This window comes from Ursus arctos, unplaced genomic scaffold (genome assembly GCF_023065955.2).
Source record: "Ursus arctos isolate Adak ecotype North America unplaced genomic scaffold, UrsArc2.0 scaffold_22, whole genome shotgun sequence".
Taxonomy (NCBI): domain Eukaryota; kingdom Metazoa; phylum Chordata; class Mammalia; order Carnivora; family Ursidae; genus Ursus; species Ursus arctos.
Genome location: NW_026622897.1, coordinates 8712525 through 8730000, shown reverse-complemented (window position 1 = coordinate 8730000; position 17476 = coordinate 8712525). Strand labels below are relative to the sequence as shown.

General features: G+C 47.6%; 1 long non-coding RNA gene across 1 annotated transcript in view; it reads right to left on the bottom strand.

Annotated features, from left to right (window-relative positions):
- Positions 1 to 17476, bottom strand: part of LOC113260058 (uncharacterized) — a 119665-nt gene that overhangs the window by 21498 nt on the left and 80691 nt on the right. The window contains exons 7-9 of the long non-coding RNA XR_008961013.1: positions 9852 to 16028; positions 5066 to 5664; positions 2080 to 2285 (exon numbers count right to left, since the gene is read on the bottom strand). This is a non-coding gene — a long non-coding RNA (uncharacterized LOC113260058). The remainder of the gene's footprint in view (positions 1 to 2079; positions 2286 to 5065; positions 5665 to 9851; positions 16029 to 17476) is intronic.

Sequence of the window (17476 nt, the reverse complement as noted above, 5' to 3'; positions counted from 1 at the left end):
TTAATAAATGCCATCCACCAGAGATTCCGCCACCAAATGCCCCAGGCTTATCTCTTCATTCAGGTAACAGACATATATCTAACACCTATAGGATCCCAGGCATTAGAGATCATAAAACAGCTGATGAAAGAGGATGAGTAAAAGTGAATCATTACAATACTACTAAGATGGGATATAACACAGTCTGGAGAAGCAGCTAATTCTACAGCAGTGGACAGGGCAAAAGAAGGTGTTAAGAAAACTATAAGAAAATTGGAGATATATAACCAAGACTTCTCAAGATTAAAGAAGACCTTCTTTCACAGACAGATTAGGCAGGAGGATTCCTGACAGGGGACACAATAAGAGCAAAATCAGGGAGAACCACCCGTGAGGGTCCAATGAGTATGATGACGAAATTGGAGCAAAGCTGGGGTGGAGGGGAGGGGAGTTGTGGGTCGTACCTGGGGAATGAGTCCTAGACTGATGAGTTGTCATTGTTTATATTTTTGTTTTTTTTTTTTAATTCATGCTCTAGCACAGCCTGATTTATTTCAGAACCTGGCTTAATTGATATTTTAATTATACGCTTACACCCTGCAACAATTTCAAATGAGAGCAGGTACATGAAATGAGATAATGTATGCAGAAGCACTTAGAGAACTGTGAAGTGTTTGTTGTACAAAGTACTGTTAGCGCTGTTGGCATTGTTCTAAGATTCCTGAGGCAAAGGATCATTCATTCCTGTATATAGTCATGGACTCCCTGTTATGTGCCCAGCCTAAGCCAGGGTCTGGAAGGGCTGAGGAGAGGAAGGACATGTCGTACTTCCCCAGACACCAATCCACATGGCATGATTGCTCACCACCCTCAGCATGTGAATGTCAGCACTTCCTAGGTACTTAGACCACAGACCCTTCCAGGGTAGGACCCCATTAAACCACACAGTGCTGTGTGGCTGAAAGGCAATGGGCTTAGCTCCTCACCCATACTGTCATCTGGGCGTCCTTGGGGTGCCACAGTCCTTCTCTGGACCTCAGCATCCTCATCTGGAATATTCAGAGACAATGGTGATGGCCCCACAGCCTTCTCAGCACACAGAGCCCTAGAGCTGGCGAGTGGTTGAGGCCAAAGTCAAACCCAGCTCCAGTTACTATCAAAGTTAATACTCTTCTCTCTGTCATGTGTCTACATGCATTACCAACCACTTTTCCAAAGCAATTCTTTTCCAAAGTAAGCTTGTACTCCCACCAGTGAAAAACTGAAATCATCCTAGCTTGGGCCTGACTGGAATTCTGGAAAAAGATTAAGTTGATGGAATTGGCCTTCGGCAAGCTCATTTTTCTGGGATGAAGACAAATGCCTGACAAGAGAATTCCATCAGGAAGTTAGAGGAAGGCGATAGAGCAGGTAATTTAGGCCTAGATTCTGCTGTGTCTCTGCTAAACATGACACCTAGTGACTTAGTGAAAACAAGATACCAGCAACGGGCCCCCTCGGCAGGTAGGTGTGAGCCAAGTGGCCCTGTTTGCGAATACTTCAGTTTGAGTGGAGACTGTCTCTGCTTCCATCAGTGCAGTACTGACGCCATAGCACCTCAGCCTACCTTTGAGTGTTGGCAGCACTGTGGGAATGTGGCTCTTGCTCTCTTGCCTCACATTCCCTAGAGGGCGGTTCTCTTGCAAAGTGGCATCAGGAGTTGCTCTCCTAGGATGCTTTCCTTGCCCCGCCCATGTGCTGGGTGCCTCTCCTAGGTGCTTTCTTCATGCCCGGTTCTTACAACATCTATTAGCTCAGCAGGTGTTCATTCAACACGACGATGTGCTTAGCCCTGTTCTAGGACCTTGTTCTGAAATCTAGACTCTCTCACAACATTTGTATCTCGGTTTTGTAACTGTCTACTGCAAAGATACCAGGTAAATCACTGACTTTAAAAAGGAAATATTCATATGTTTAGCTTAGCTAGAATTCTGCATGTCTTATTATATTAAAATATCATTACTTAAAGAAATTTTTGTATCCTAGCGCACTGCACATTGCCAGCAAATATTAGGTATTCAATACATGTTTGCTGAATCACTGAATATTTGGTATTGACACCTCCAAGGCCATGAGCAGAGTCCAGATTGGAACTGAGTCCTGGAGTGCCCGGACCTCTCTCCTTGTCAGTCCTGTGCCATCTCACCCTGGTGAGGCCAGCACGACCACATGAGGTGGAAGAAGAGAGTCTGCTTCTGAATTTGGTGGAGCGTCCTCGGTGCTTCAGGCAGGGACATCTTCAAAGAGCCCACTGTGTTAGTCGTGGCCTTGCAAGAGAACAGGAGAACAGAGTTCAGTAAACAGATGAACATATGAAGGTGTGGGCAGCAGGGAGGGAGATCTTGGGGAACAGTGCAGTGCTCTGGAGCTAATAAATTGTCAGCACCCTAACCATCCTAACAAGGCAAGGAGTGAGAGAGGTTGCCCGAGCCCAGATACAGAGTGAAGTATGTGGAGAGAATTTCCCGACAGGAGCTCTGACCTTCAAAAGGGTCAGGCGGCTGGACAGTGACAACACCACAGGGAGGCAACCAGGGAAATCAATACCATAACCTCCCTCTCCTTCCTCTCCCTAATCCCCTCCCCATGCTTCCCAATGGCCGAACTCGACCAGAAGCTAAAAGGTGAGAGAGCTCTTTGAGACAGTCTACACAGGTCAGCTACTGGGGCTAGAGCAGGTGGAAGGGGGTAAGAGATTAGGTCTGGAGGGACAATCAGAAAATACTGAGCACACTGCACAGAAGCAATCCACAAGAGAAAGAGTTAACTTTAAATCTACCAAACAACACGGGCACAAAAGCAGCAAGATCATGATGGTCCCGGTCAAATAGGATCTTTCCTGCCTCTGACCTCCCTTCTGTGCTCCTGCCAATCCCAGAGAGGACAGAAACTACAGGGGGTCACCATAGCTGAGGGCCGGGAAAGGAGGCACAAAACAGGAAAAGAGAAAGCTGACTGTGCCCCCCTTCCCACTATGGGCTTTTAGCCTGAAGCGAACCTGAGCTGGAGAACGTGTTAGAGTAAGCTAGATTGCAGTAACAATATTGGTCATGACCCAAACATTTAGTGACTCCACACAACAGAGGTTTATTTCTTGCTCATGTAATACTATAGGAGAGCTCCAGGTTGGGGTAGTGAAAACGGCAGGAGGCTTTGCTCCCCATATTTATTCAGGGACCCTGGCTGATGATCCTGGGGTCACTTCCATCACAGTTAGCTAGAAAGAGAAAGCAGTATGGAACAGCACACAAGGGAAGTCTTTAAGGGACAGGCCTGGAAATGACACACAACCCTTCTACTCACATTCCATTGGCTAGAACTCAGTCATATAACCACTCCCAACTTCAAAGGAGACTGGGAAATGTAGTGGCCTGAACATGTCCATGTGACCAGAACACTTATTGTAATGGAAAAAAATGGGGAAAAGGGATTTGAGTGGACAGCTGCCAGCCTCTGTTACAGAGAAACTTTAAATCCTGAATTTGGCTATTGCACAGAATCGACATTTAGATTACTGAAAAGGTCTGTTTTCTGATTAAAAGTTACAAAAGAATTTTTATTATTTGATAGTGGTAGAAAGAATCATGAAGTCTGCCCTAGATTTTATCAAAGGAACCAACAAGTCCGAGCCAGACAGCAAGCTTAAACAGGCCTGAACAAGAGTTTTGAAGTTGTTTGCATGTACCCTTTGCTCAGTTGTACCGGTTAATCTGTTACCCTTATGTAATCAGAATGAGTATTATTTTTTCTTTTTACTTCTCTGAGAATTTTTTTTTAGTTTCTTATAATAAATGTTAGTTTTTTAAGATTTTATTTATTTATTTGAGAGAGTGTGTGTATGTGAGTGGGGGGAGGGGCAGAGGAGGAAGAAGAGGGAAAAGGAAAGAATCTACAGTAGGTTCCATGTTCAATGCAGAGCCCGATGTGGGGCTCCATCCCATGACCCTGAGATCACGACCTGAGCCAAAACCAAGAGTCAGATGCTTAACCGACTGTGCCACCCAGACACCCCAATAAATGTTACTTTTAAGTGGGGAAAAATATAAAATATACCTCTTTTTTAAAGTCTAGTGAAGTTACCCAATTCTGTTTCCATTCAGTTCTTTGCCAACACCAGTGCCCAGCTGGTGACTTGGTTCGGACTGCTAGAACAAAGTACCATAGATGGGGTGGCTTAAACAACAAGCTTTATTTTTCACAGTTCTGGAGGCTAGAAGTCTAAGATCAGGGTGCGATGGGGCATGGCCAGCGTCTGGTGAGGACCCTCTTCTGGGTTGCAGACTTCTAGCTTCTGATCGTGTCCTCATATGGAGGGAAGAGGGCGAGAGAGAGTTCTGGGGGCTCCTTTATAAAAGGCACTACTCTCACTCATGTGGGCTCCACACTTGCGATCTTACCACCTCTCAAAGGCCTCGCCTCCTAATACCATCACACTGAGGGTTAAGATTGCAACATGTGAACTGGAGAGACTGAACAAACACTGAGTCTGTAACAATGCCCAGGACCTTGTTATGCATAAGGAAGGGAGCTGAAGGCAGGAGAACAGAGAATGTGGGCTAAATCAAGGGCTGTCAAGGTGAAGCCATCACAGGCAGGACCTAGCCAGCAACAAAAACGCTTCCATGGCAAATTATAAGATAGCGCTGGCTCAAGACCCAGGTAAAACAGGTCAAGGTGTTTCAAGTAATTGTAGGCTTGTAGATGCCCTTCTGAGAACAAGTCCAGGGGATGGCACGTTAGACTATGTATGGCTTAATCCTGCTTACGTCCTAAGTAAATCTCCATACCACTTATATCCCGTCTTCCCACCCCCACCTCCACTATTATTATCATCTGCATGAGACGTCCAAGCTTGAATGGTGGAGCCAGGATTTGAACCCAGGCAGCCACCCTAAGGCTGTAACCACTCCATGGTGAAAATACTGCCATCACCTATGGATGAGATAACACATGTAACGGGCTTACCCTACCTATATTCATTTGCTAGGACTGCTACTCCAACAAGATACCACAGCTGGGGGTAAACAACAGAAATTTATTTTCTCACAGTTCTGGAGGCTGGAAGCCTGAAATCAAGGTGTCAGCAGGGTTGGTTCCTTCAGAGGGCTGTGGGAGAAAATCTGTTCCAGACCTCTCTTCTCGGCTTGTAGATGGCCATCTTCCCCTGTGTCTTCACATCATCTTCCCTCTGCATGTATCTCTGTCCAAATCTCCTCTGCTTTTAAGGACCCTGGTCATGCTGGATTACAGTCTACCCCAACAACCTCATTTTACCTTAATCGCCTCTGTGACAACCCAGTCTCCAAATACAGTCACATTCAGAGGTACTAGGAGGGACCTCAGCAAATGAATTTCGGGGGACAGTATTCAGCCCATAACACCAGCTAAATGATCATTGCTATTACAATGATCCTGAAACTCAAGGACCCCACAATTTCAACTTGCTTTTCCACCCATCTTTATGTCCCTTACCCCCAACCAGTCACTCTCTCAGGTCACTGTTAACCAAAGCACCTTGAACTTCCCCTCCCCGAGGCTTTTCAGGGCTATAATCTACCTGTGATGATACAGACACCAAATCCTCCTCTTACTGCAAGTCTCAGCTCAGGCCCCATTAGCCCTGAGGTTTCTCTCCACCCCAGTCATCTGAAAGGAAGAAAGAAAATTAACAGTTGCACTTACAGTGTGTTTTCACCAGCACAGTATCATTCTATTCTCCCATATTCCTTTGCCCCCTGACAGGTTAGGAAATGGGAGCTCAGATTGGTTAAGTACTGTGGCTGGGGTCACTGTGTGATCGATTCCAAGTCCACCAGTCTCCTTCCCTGAACTATAGCAATTCTGGCCTGAAGCAGTCATCTGGCAGGTAAGGCTGCAATGCCCTGATACTAGCTCTTCCTGATCACCTGGAGCTTTTACTCTGAACTTTTACTAAGACTTTATTATCAATTTTCTATTCACATGTCTTTTTTTCTCCAACTATATTTTCAGCATCTTAAGAATAAGAATGAGTTTTTCACTTGGACTGATCCCTTCATAGTGACAGGTTAGGCTCAGTAGAGGCGGTTGATGTTTTAAGGCCAATGACATAAAGACATACTCACTCCTCCAGGGAAATACACACCTTCCCCAGAGAGATGGGCTCCAGCCGGCAGAACAGAAGGGCCTCTTTGTCCTCCTCCAAACACAGTGGCTTCATGAACTAATTAATTGCAGAGATGTATATCCCATGATCCCCTCTCAGCTCCAGGCCCCTCATAGCCCTCATGCGCGGGCAAGGCACCGCTAGAGCTCAACTTCTAGTAATGGTGCTGGATATCCACCCTGACACATCTGCCACTGTCCTTTCTGTATCCCCCTTCCTTTCCTGTCCCCAATCTCCTATCTCTCCTTTCTACGACCTCAGGGTTGCCTGAAGCTCTATTACTTAGTGGCTACTGTAGCCAGCCACTGCTCTAAGCACTTCATAGTGTAACCACGACATTGAACGAGCAGGACTCAGGAAATGGTGTCATAAAGGTATTTTTACTTTGAATCCCATAGTTCATTTCCACTTCCTCAGTGGGAGTGGCCCTTCGTGCATGAAAACTGAAATAGTTTGCACAGTTCTTCTGGTCACTCAAAGGTAATAAAAAGTCCTACAGTCACTTTAAAATGCAAACAGTCCCAGTTCAGCACTTACAATGGTCAGATCTCATGCAGTAACCAAAATTTGAATCCTGACTTGAAATTAGAATGTTCTCCCCTGTCCATCTGGGCTCTGCCACATGTGGGCTCTTTGCAGTGTGTGTGAGTATTAGGGAGTGAGCATGGGTGGGGCCTATGGTGGCTGTGGAGGGGACAGCTCAAACTTCCTTTGGGAGAACCTGCTGTGAAGAGCAGATGACTGACAGCCCCACTGCCACCCTGGGGACCCTCCACCACATCTGTACCAATGTTGCACTTCCCAGGGTGGCTCCCAACTCAAGGCCAAGTGCAGCAGGGTGCTAGGGCTGGGCCACTCCTGCCAGGGGACTCTTGCAATGGGCAACCTTTCTAGGATACTAGCTGGGGACCAGCGGGGGTCTAGCTAGCCTCACCCAGACTTACTCAGCATTGTGCTACAGGCTGAGAGTCTTCCTACCCACTTCTTCCTTTCTCTGTCTACATCTCCCAAAGCCTCTCTGCCTAATCTTGCTTCTGTCCCCCTTATTCTTCATAGAGTCCTTCATGCACTCACAGACAGTACTGTCTAGTGGTTAAGCACATCCTGTCCACAGTAGGTCACAAATTGATTGATACTTGATTTGGCTTTTTTCTCTGTTTTGTTGTCTTATCTCTCCTCTCCCCTGGGAACCTCAGTCTCCTCATTTATAGTATGGGGATAATATCAGATCCACTGCACAGGGCCCCTGTGAGAATTACTTATCATCTGCATATCATCTATATGGCTTTGGCTTTGCTGACCTGCACCATGGTTAACATCCCAGCATGAAAGTCCACCCCTGATTACAACAGCTCAGATTCCTACTTGGCTTCCGGAATCAGAGAGTCATGCTCCTGAAGCAGGAAGCAGCTCAGTGAGGAAATGGTTGTGTTTGCGGCTATCTGAAATACATGCTCTTGAAAAAAAAAAAAAAAAAGTCTCTTATGAACCATAAATGCTACTGGTGATGACACAGAATTAGCATAGGTCTGCCAAATGAGCTAACCAAGCTTATGATGGATTTCTTGCACACTACCAGAGGCTGGCTGAGAAGTCAGTGCACCTCCCCAGGACTTAACCATGTTCCACACTTTGAGAAGGCTCAGCCACTGACTCAGCCCCCAAGGGGCTGGGCTTCCCTAGCCAAAGGAGCTGGTTACCAGCACTTACACCACGTTCCTCTCTCATCAAAGATGATGCTGAATTCCAAGCAGGATCTCCAAGGAAGAAGCAAAGCCTCATGGGGTTTGTGTTCCTGGACCCTCTGGCCTACTGTGGAGACTGTTACATCTATGTGTGAAACCCACAGACCTTCTGGGGGCCTCAGTCTCACTTCACTGCACCCTCCTTGACCCAACCTTCCAGACCCAGACCTTCCAGGTCCCTGCAACATGTCTAGCATTTTGTCTTCATCTGCACCCTCAATGCCCCAGCCTCATTCAGGTCTGCCTTGTGGCCCACCTGAACAATGTCAAGAAGCTCCCAACCACAAGACCCGCCTCTACCTTCATCTCACCTGATGCCTCCTTGACATCAAGGTCCTAGCGATCTTCAGCTCTAACCAAGCTGCCCCCTTCCTTGGAAATCTTCCCCAGACCCCCACTTCCTAGCAACGGGGCAGACTGGTGGCCTCAGGCCAGTCACAGTATACAGACAGGTTTTGTACAACTGACACTGTTTTCAAAATTTTGAACCAATATTTTAAAATCAGGAGTTGCACATAAAAATTAAGATTTCTGGCTTGTCTCAAACACCAGGAAATCTGGCAAGCCCAAGTGTGATGGTTAATTTTATGTGTTAACTTGACTGGGCTAAGAGATGCCCAGATAGCTGGTTAGACATTATTTCTGGATGTGTCTGTGAGGGTGTTTCCAAAAGAGATTAGCATTTCAGTTGGTAGACTGAGTAAAGACGATCTCCCTCACCAATCTGGGTGGGCACCATCCAATCTGTTGAGGGCCTGACAGAACAAGAAGATGGAGGATGGGCAAAATCATTCTCCCTGCTTGAGAGACATCCATCTTCTCCCACGCTCAGACATCAACGCTCCTGGTCCTCTGAGTTTCAGACTTAAACTGGGATATACACCATTGTCCCACCCCAGCCCTATTCTTAGGCTTCAGACTCAGACTGAATTATACCACCAGCTTTCGACAGGCTTCTCCGTCTCCATAACACATGAGCCAATTCCTATAATCTCCCTTGTCTGTATCTATATACATCTCGCTGGTTCTCTCCCTCTGGAGAAGCTAAACTAAGAACCCAAGTGCACACGTTTACACAGCAGCTCCTGACCAGAGCTGGGGGTCACAGCGTCTGCCACTCTGGGGCTTCGTTTGCTTGCTCACACCAAGGCCCTGCAGACAGTGGAGGAGGAGACCTGAGCCAAGAGACTTAAGTCCAAATTCTCTGGCCTCCTTCCCTTAATCCTGCCCCAAGCTTTCCTTGAAACCTCATCTCTCGCTATAGACAGAGTGAGCATATGACGTATGGTCCAAACTGGGCCACATCTGAAAGTGAAAAGGGGTACCAAAAATAACAAGTGGTCATTAATCCACAACAGGCATAATCTGGGACTTTTCCTGCAAACCTGGGTGTCTGGTTGCCCAAACCATGGACCCCAACTTGGGCATCACACAGCCCCATCTCCAGCCAACCCGCATTGTTCATGTTTCCTCGATGTGACTGCCTCTGTGCAAGCCGGTGCTTTTGCTCCTTGCTGTCCCAGCTTCTGGGAATATCCTCCCTGCTCATCTCAACCTGTCAGGATCCAACAGCCCCTTCAAAGCCCAGGCCAAATGTGACCGCTTCCTTAAAGCATTCTTCACGCTTCCTGCCCCGAACTCCTCTCTCATTTTTGAATTTCCAGAGGACTTTGTAAATCTGCTATTATCCTTCCCTGTGTCCCACATTAGAATCACATCATTCACACAGTCAACAAACTTTTAGGAAGCACCTGGGATACAGCGGCGAACATAGCCCAAGTTCCTCCCCTCATAGAGTTTATGTTTTACTGCATATGTTGGACTTGCTCATTAGCTTATAAACTTCTCAAGGACAGGAACTGCAGATGGAAGATTTGGTGCCCTGGTCAAGAACATTTGCCACATTTAGTTGTAAAAACATCTCTGTGCCTTATTCTACTCACCTGCTAAAGGGGAATAATACCCTCCTTCTCTTATAGCGGCACCCTGAAGATTAATGAGAAACGAAGTGATAGTATTTGTAAAGTTAAAAACATTTTAGCCATGTAGACTACTCAGCAAAGCAAACTGTGATCAGCATATCCTGCATCACGTCCTTTTAAAATTTCTAACACTTGGAGGGGGGGGCGCCTGCCTGGCTCAGTTGGTTAAATGTCTACCTTCCATTCAGGTCATGATCCCAGGGTCCTGGGATCGAGCCCTCCATTGGGCTCCCTGCTCAGAGGGGAGCCTGCTTCTCCTTCTCCCTGTGCCTCTGTCCTGGCTGGTGGGTGCTCTCTCTCTCCCAGTCTCTCAAATAAATAAAATCTTAAAAAGAAAAAAAAAAGGTAAAATTTCTAACACTTGGAAATGGGTATCGTTACTCCCTTTAACAGAGAAGAAACCCAAGGCTCAGAGAAGTTAAGTGATTGGCTGATAAGGCCAACAGGTTAATGGAAGGAGAGCCAGGCTCAAGCCAGGTGTCTGACTCTGGACCCTGAATGCTTTCCACCACACCACACTGAAAACTAACCAGATTCCAGTGTGGTCCAGTTTCTCCTCTCAGGCACAAGACTAAGAGGGCATTGAGAGAAATCTAACCTTAGCATCCCTCTGGGGAGTTCCTTAGCAGAGACCATCTCCACCCTAAATGACAGTGGAAGTGGTAAGCCAGCAGCTGGCATGCAGGGGCCAAGATGTGGCATCACCTGGTCAGCCCTGGGCCTGAAACTGTCTCCTCCCTTTCCCCACATTCCAGTGTCCTCATGGACATTGGTCCCTTAGCCCTTCCAGGCAGCAGGGACCTTCAAAGGTGGTAGAAGGCCTGACTTATGGCTATGACCAGGGACGGATTTCTCTGGGCAGGAGGGCAACACCTGCTGAGACCCCTCTACTCTCCCATACACACACACACACACACACACACACACACACACACAGGCCTCAAGACCTCATTCAGCACAGGGGACGAGCAACACACTGCTCTTAATTCACCTGGTGAAGCTGTGAGAGTCTCTCACCTGGGGGTGCGTCCCAGGCCTGAGGTCAGTGCCTGGCTCTCTGCAGGGCCTCTGCTCATTATCAGGAAGGAGCACAAATTGGGTTAAAAAGCCATAGTGCCATGATTCCAGAACCCCCAGTCTGTGAGGCTGTGCTTCCCATGTCAATGAACAGCCAAGCCCCTCTAAATGTCTGCTGGCTTCTATAATTACTTGGGAAAAATGTCATGTTTGCCATGGTGCTATTAGAGAAGCGCACAGGCTAAGATGCAAACAGCTCCACACCAATATAAATATTTTCCATGGCGTCCTTCCAGCTATCTGGTGCACGCACTTCCAGATGATTACGGAGGAGAAAATCAAAGACAGGGATCTTCTGTGATGAAATGCAGTCAGGACACTGCGTCTGAAGACAGACAGTTCCAGTCTGGTGTGAAATCTGGTCTGATCCTTATATTTGAAGCTCTATTTATTCTCTCTTGCTTTAGAATTTGTCACTATCTGATTTGATTACAAAATGAAAACCTGGATGTTTAAGCAGTTTTCACAGAAACACTTAGCAAAGGTTTCACGGGGCCTGGAAAAGGAAAGAAGCAGACCAACATAGGGTAAGTCACTGGGCCTCACTGGGCCTCAGTTGCCCCATCTGTAAAATGGGGGTAAGGTATCAACTGCCCAGAGTGAAGCTTTCTTGTACGTCCTTCAAGCTCCAAAATCCATAATCAATTAGAGGCCTACCATTTCATGCCAAAATAGTCTGCAAATAAATGCTAGCGTAGCTCTTGCTGACTCCTGGGTATGTGGTCAGGCCCTGCCCTGACATTTGCAGGACCCAGGGGAAGATTACAAATGGAGGCCCACATGGCATACGTCATACTATTTTAAAGTTATAAATCAAGCTAAAAAGTGTTAAATAGAATATGTTTTGTTCTCCTACCTTGACAAATATGCCTTCAAAATGACCTGGAAGGCCAGGTTGGACTTTAGAATTCTCGACGTCCTCAGTTTCACATCATAACATGACAGTAGGAAAAGCAAACCCCAGCCTCCCTCAGTTCTTCTCACTCCTGCCTCCACCTCATACTGCAAAGGGCCTCACAGTCATGCTCGTGAACAACCCAGCCCACATGTCCATGCTCTGTGCACACATGTACACACATGCACACATCAGCAGCATAGCCCCGGTCTCTAAAGGAACGACCTGGAAAAGAGGCCTGGGAATGAGCTTGGGGTTGTTTGAGCAGGAAATCCCAGAGTCCCAGGTACCCATCGAATATTCTAGAAGAGGGAGCCCTTCCCTTAGTGCTACAGACTCCTCACCCTGTGGGGAAGTATCATCCATGGGAGGCCAGAGTGGGGCCAGGGCAAGAACCCGTCTTGTTGATTTACCATTGACAGTGGGCTAATTCCATTAATATATAAAGAACTCCCTCAAATCAATAAGAAAAAAAAAATCAGCTGCTCAATTAAAAAAAATGAGTAGATAGGTCATTTAAAAGAATATGAATAGCTCCTAAAGATGAAAAGATATTCAGTGTCCAAGGTTGAAAGTCTGGTAGCACACTGTTGGCTGCGCGTGCGAAGCAGTACTCTCTCATCCACTGCTGGTGGGCAGTGAAGGTGGGGCAATCTCTATGAAGCACTATCTGGCAAGAGCTATAGGAATTACAACTATATGCTCTTTGTCCCAAATATTCTACATCGAGTTATTTAACCTGGAGAAATATTTTAACAAGAAACAATATTCATTGTGACTTTTTTTTTTTTTGTAAGAGCAAAATACTGGAAGCAACCTAAAAGTCAACTGGTACAGAGCCGGTTAGCTTAGCAATGTCCTCCCACAGAAGACGATGGTACAGGGCAGGTCTAGATGAATCAGTACACGGACTAGTCTCCAACATGCGCTGCTAAATGAAAAAAAGAAAGCTGTCAGGAACAGTGGTGGTGTGCTGCTATTTGTGTGAAGAGAAAGAGCCTATATACACATATGTTCACTGTGCCAAGACTTTCTGGAAGGAAACGTAAGAGACTATTAACAGTGGCTGTATCCAAGGAGGGAATCTGTGTGTCTTGGAGACAACTGTGGGAGGGAGAATTATCTTTTGCTGTATTTCTTTTTGTGCCTTTTAAATTTGTACCATGTGTATGATTTACTTATTATGAAATATTCAAATGATAAAAAAGAAAAGCTTAGCTTAGCACTCCATCTATACCTTTCTCAATGGTACATATATTTTTCTATCTTATGTCATCATTATTTATATACAAGTTTTGCAAATCTTCCATATTTTAGTTTGAGAGGGTAGAATTCATACCAAATAATAACTAACATTTTTGAGCATTTATTATCTGCCAAGCCCCATTCTCCATGATTTATATGAATTATATCACTTATTTCTCTATAATGACCTCTGATAATAGGTACCATTATTCTCGTTTTAAAACTCAGGAAAACTAAGGGTCCAGAAGGAGGTTTAAAACTTCCCTGAGGCCACCTAGCTCTGTGCTAGGGAAGTGGATTCCAAGACTGTTCCATTCCAGCTCTGACTGACTTCAAGGGTGCCTTAGCCACTATGCCTGGCATCTCTCTCGCTCACGCACGCACACACACACACACACACACACACACACACACACACCCTGGAATTTAGGAAGATATGGACAAATGAGTGAGTGACTGAGGGAACGCATGATGTACCTGCCACATTCACGGTTGTCCCGCACAATGTACTTCTAGGTCGTGTGCACCCTGTTTCCAGATCTGGGGAGGGCTGGAGAAGGACCACCCTCCTTATAAACAGCCATAGGTTCCCCTTGCCCACTGCTGCCTGGAGGGAAATACAGAGAAGGAACTGACCAACTGAGGAAGACGAAGAGGTGGGTAGTTTCACACATGAGAGGATATTTTTAAAGTAAAGGTGCTAGGGCTCGGACAAGAGCCTGAGGGCCCATTCTGTCACTTCTGCATGAAGCATGCCTCAATTCTCGGAGCTCAGAAATGTCAGAGTACGGGGTACATAGTCCCTGGCCATACAGAGCCCTCAGGCCCTTTCTGACAGCATGTCAAGCCTCCATATGTGTCATCCTACAGTCTGTGGGTGGAGCAACAGGGAATCCCATGGGGTGCTTCCTGTCTGAGCAAAGAGATGAAGGCTGCTGGTACACATCCCCCCACACACAAAAGAGCTGATGTGTTAGTGTACTTTTTGTTTTCCACACTCCAAACAAAGCCCACTTTGGGTTCCCATAAGGCAATCTGAACCAAGCCCGTGATCTTTATGCACAACTCTGTCTCCTCATCTTGCATGATTTATATGGGGTTTAAATAATAAATTGCACGGATGCTGTAGAATTTATAGTGCTCCAAGTAGGTCATTAAATAAATCACTGTATAATTTATATAAATGAACCTAAATCATGCAGTAGGAGGATTTCATTAGAAAATCAATCCCATGAGTGGATAAACATGACGGACTGGCGGGAACGTGGCCATTTTTGAAAAGTCCCTGTGTCTCTGACCGAATGTGAAGGTGCTCGTGCTGGAGGGCACTTGGCTCTCACTTCCCACTCTGCTGTGCAGGCTCGGGCCCACATGCCCCAGGACCTGCCTCCCCCTGCAAGTGCCCTGGCTCTTCCAGTAGGGAGTCAGCACACTGCAGGGACTCAGGTCACCTCAAAGCCAGCTGGCCTCTTGCCGTCTCCAGAGCACAGCCAGGCTGAAAGAGAGGGAACCACAGAGAACTCCTGCTAACCACAAGCCAGTCTCCATCTTGAACACAGGCCAACAACAAGCCCGGGTGTCTGGCTGGCAGGAGCAGTCACCTTGCCGTGCAGATGTCTCCCTGATGCTGCTGCCTACAAGCTTCCCCAGGACTCCTGCGTAGAATCCACTCTAGCCTCCATTAGGAGCCCATTTCTGATGGGACCTAAAGGGCAGATGGATCCAAGGGGCAAGTCTGATCTGGGTAACTTAGACCCCTCGAGTTGCTCCCCCGGCCCCCTCAAGAATAGGAGAGTGAAGGTGACAGAACCATGGGACCCCTTTCCCAGCGGAAGAGACACGTCATTCACAGCTGCCAGTTAAGGGTGGGAGACCCGGAGCCTGGCTCTGTTCAAGACAGAGATGTTGTAGAAGGGAACTGTAAGCCAGGGGGCGTCCTGCAGTTTTAAAACCACTGCTTGAGAAAGATCAGGGAGAAGGGGTGCAACAAGAGGCAAGATGAGAAAAACATTCCAACACATTCTCTGAGAAACAGGACCGGCTCTGGGAGGTTCCCTGCAACCCTTTGGGGAGTTTGGCAACAACGGAAAGCTAAAAGAGTCACGAGGTGACAGGCCACAGGAGTAACCAGCACTGCTTAGTCATTCTAGGGGTGTGAGTTTAAACACTCTGATCCCTGAACACCTGCGTGCTGGCTTCGTGGCTTGTGCACCCTGAAGTGCCGCATGTGGAGAAGTCAAGGGTGGCCCTTTGCTCCCGAGCAGGATGGCACCCAGGGACAGGGCTCTAGAAGGGCCCATGAAGATCACGAGCTTGCCTAGCACAGAGCTTGGGTATGTGGTGCAGGCCCTTCTCACCCTCTGCTCCCATGAGCTGCTGTTCCCCCAAACACTCACAGACATTGCCTGAGCCTTCGTTGAGACACTTGGCAGCCAGTGCCCAAGAAACAGGAGAATATGTCACCGAGAGCGGGGACATCGTTTCAGTCTCCCAGACGTTGTTCAGCCTCCCAGCCCTTAATGATCTGAAGCCGACAGCTGTAGGAAGACATCCTTCACCGGAACGGCCCACCACATACAAAACGTCCCCAGTGCAATGTCAGGATCAGCAAGGGTGTGCGGCAGAGGGGCCTAGCTGTGCTTCCAAGATCTCCTCAGGGTCACAACTGGGATCCTCCCATTCTAAAGGGTGAAAGGGAGGGAGGGTGCCTTGTTTGTTCACGCCACTCTAACAAAAATAGCACAGACCAAGTGGCTCAAACAACAGAAATGTATTTCTCACAGTTCTGGAGGCTGGAGGTCCAAGGTCAAGATGCCAACAGATTCAGCGTGTGGTAAGAGCCCTCTTCCTGGTCACCCATGGCTGTCTTTTCTCTGAGTCCTCACGTGGCAGAGGGGCAAGGGAGCTCTCTGGGGTCTCCTCTGTAAGAGCATTAAGACCACTTGTGAAGCTATACCTGCATGATCTAATCAGCTCCCCGATACCATCCTCCTCCTCCTCCTAACACCATCACACTGGGGGTTAGGATTTCAGCACATGAATGTTAGAAGGACACAAATGTTCAGTCTAGAGCAGAGAGAGAGAGAGAAAGGGAGGGAAGGAGGGAGGGAGGGACGGCGGGAAGGAGATAGCGTCCTCTTGAATCTACTGATCCAGCCATCCCTCCAGCTACTACCCTGTTTTTTCTTTCTTGCCTTCATTGTCCAGTTCATTTTTTCAAAACTGGATGAGCTTTTCCACCAGCTGCTTCTCATTTCTAAACCCCTCACCTTGGATGCCCACGTCCACTGCGCTTAGATGTGGCCAGGGCCCTCGTCTTGTCCACTCCTGTTTCTCACATGCAGCATCAGCTCTGCGTCTGGCACAGCTCATCCCAGACCCAGAGCCTCTCCTCCCAACTGCACCGGCTCCTGTGGCTCTTCTTCCCTTGTCTTCCTCCCTGCTCCTTCTCCCCAGTGCCAGAGCCTCCTCTGGTTACAGATACCACCCATGAAAATGGCTCTCAAACCTACGTTTCTAACTCTGACCCCATGGCTTGTGGTGAGCACCCATCCCTGGTTATCATCAGATCTCTCAGATTGGACACCCCCCACCTAAAGCTGGACTCTTCATCTTTCTCTCTGCAGATGGGCCTCCTTTCCTGGTGTTCTTACACGAGGAACACCACCATCCTCCAGCTTCCGGATCCTTCTGAACCCTCCTGTTGCTTCACTCTCCATAGTCAGTCCTGCATCAACTCCTGCCAGTTGTTCCTGTGATGTTTTTCTCGTAGCCCTCATTCCCACTGCCCTCACCCCACACCAGGCCTTCATCATCTCATACACGGTCAGGAGGGACGCACTTCAGAGCTGGAAGGAATTAGTCAACCCATCCTTCATGGGGCAGACAAGGAAACAAAGGATCAGGTGGGAGGGACATGTGCCCGAGGTCACAGCTGTTACTCAGGACTTGAACCCAGGTCTCCTTAGTGGTCTGCCCCTCACCTCCCCACGGAACCGCGGGCAAAGGCCAGGACAGCAGCCCAACCCAGGGAGGGACTGGTAGCTTTCCCTCTACCATTATTCCCTTCACTATTCCTAATCCACCCCCAAAGAAATATGTAATCTGAGTAAAAACCAGGCTGACCGTGCAGACAGCTTCAGTGGTCTCTTAGCCCTACAGGATTTTGTTCTGAGTTACCTCACTTTGGTTTCTGTCACTTGGAGAGTCCTAAGTAATTCACCAACCAAACCAAACCAAACACACACACACACACACACACACACACACACACACACACACCACATCACGAACTTACAGTGAGCAGAGGATTCTTGATCTCAAGCCCCCATGACGGTTTGCCTCCCCCAGATGTACACAAACATTCCAT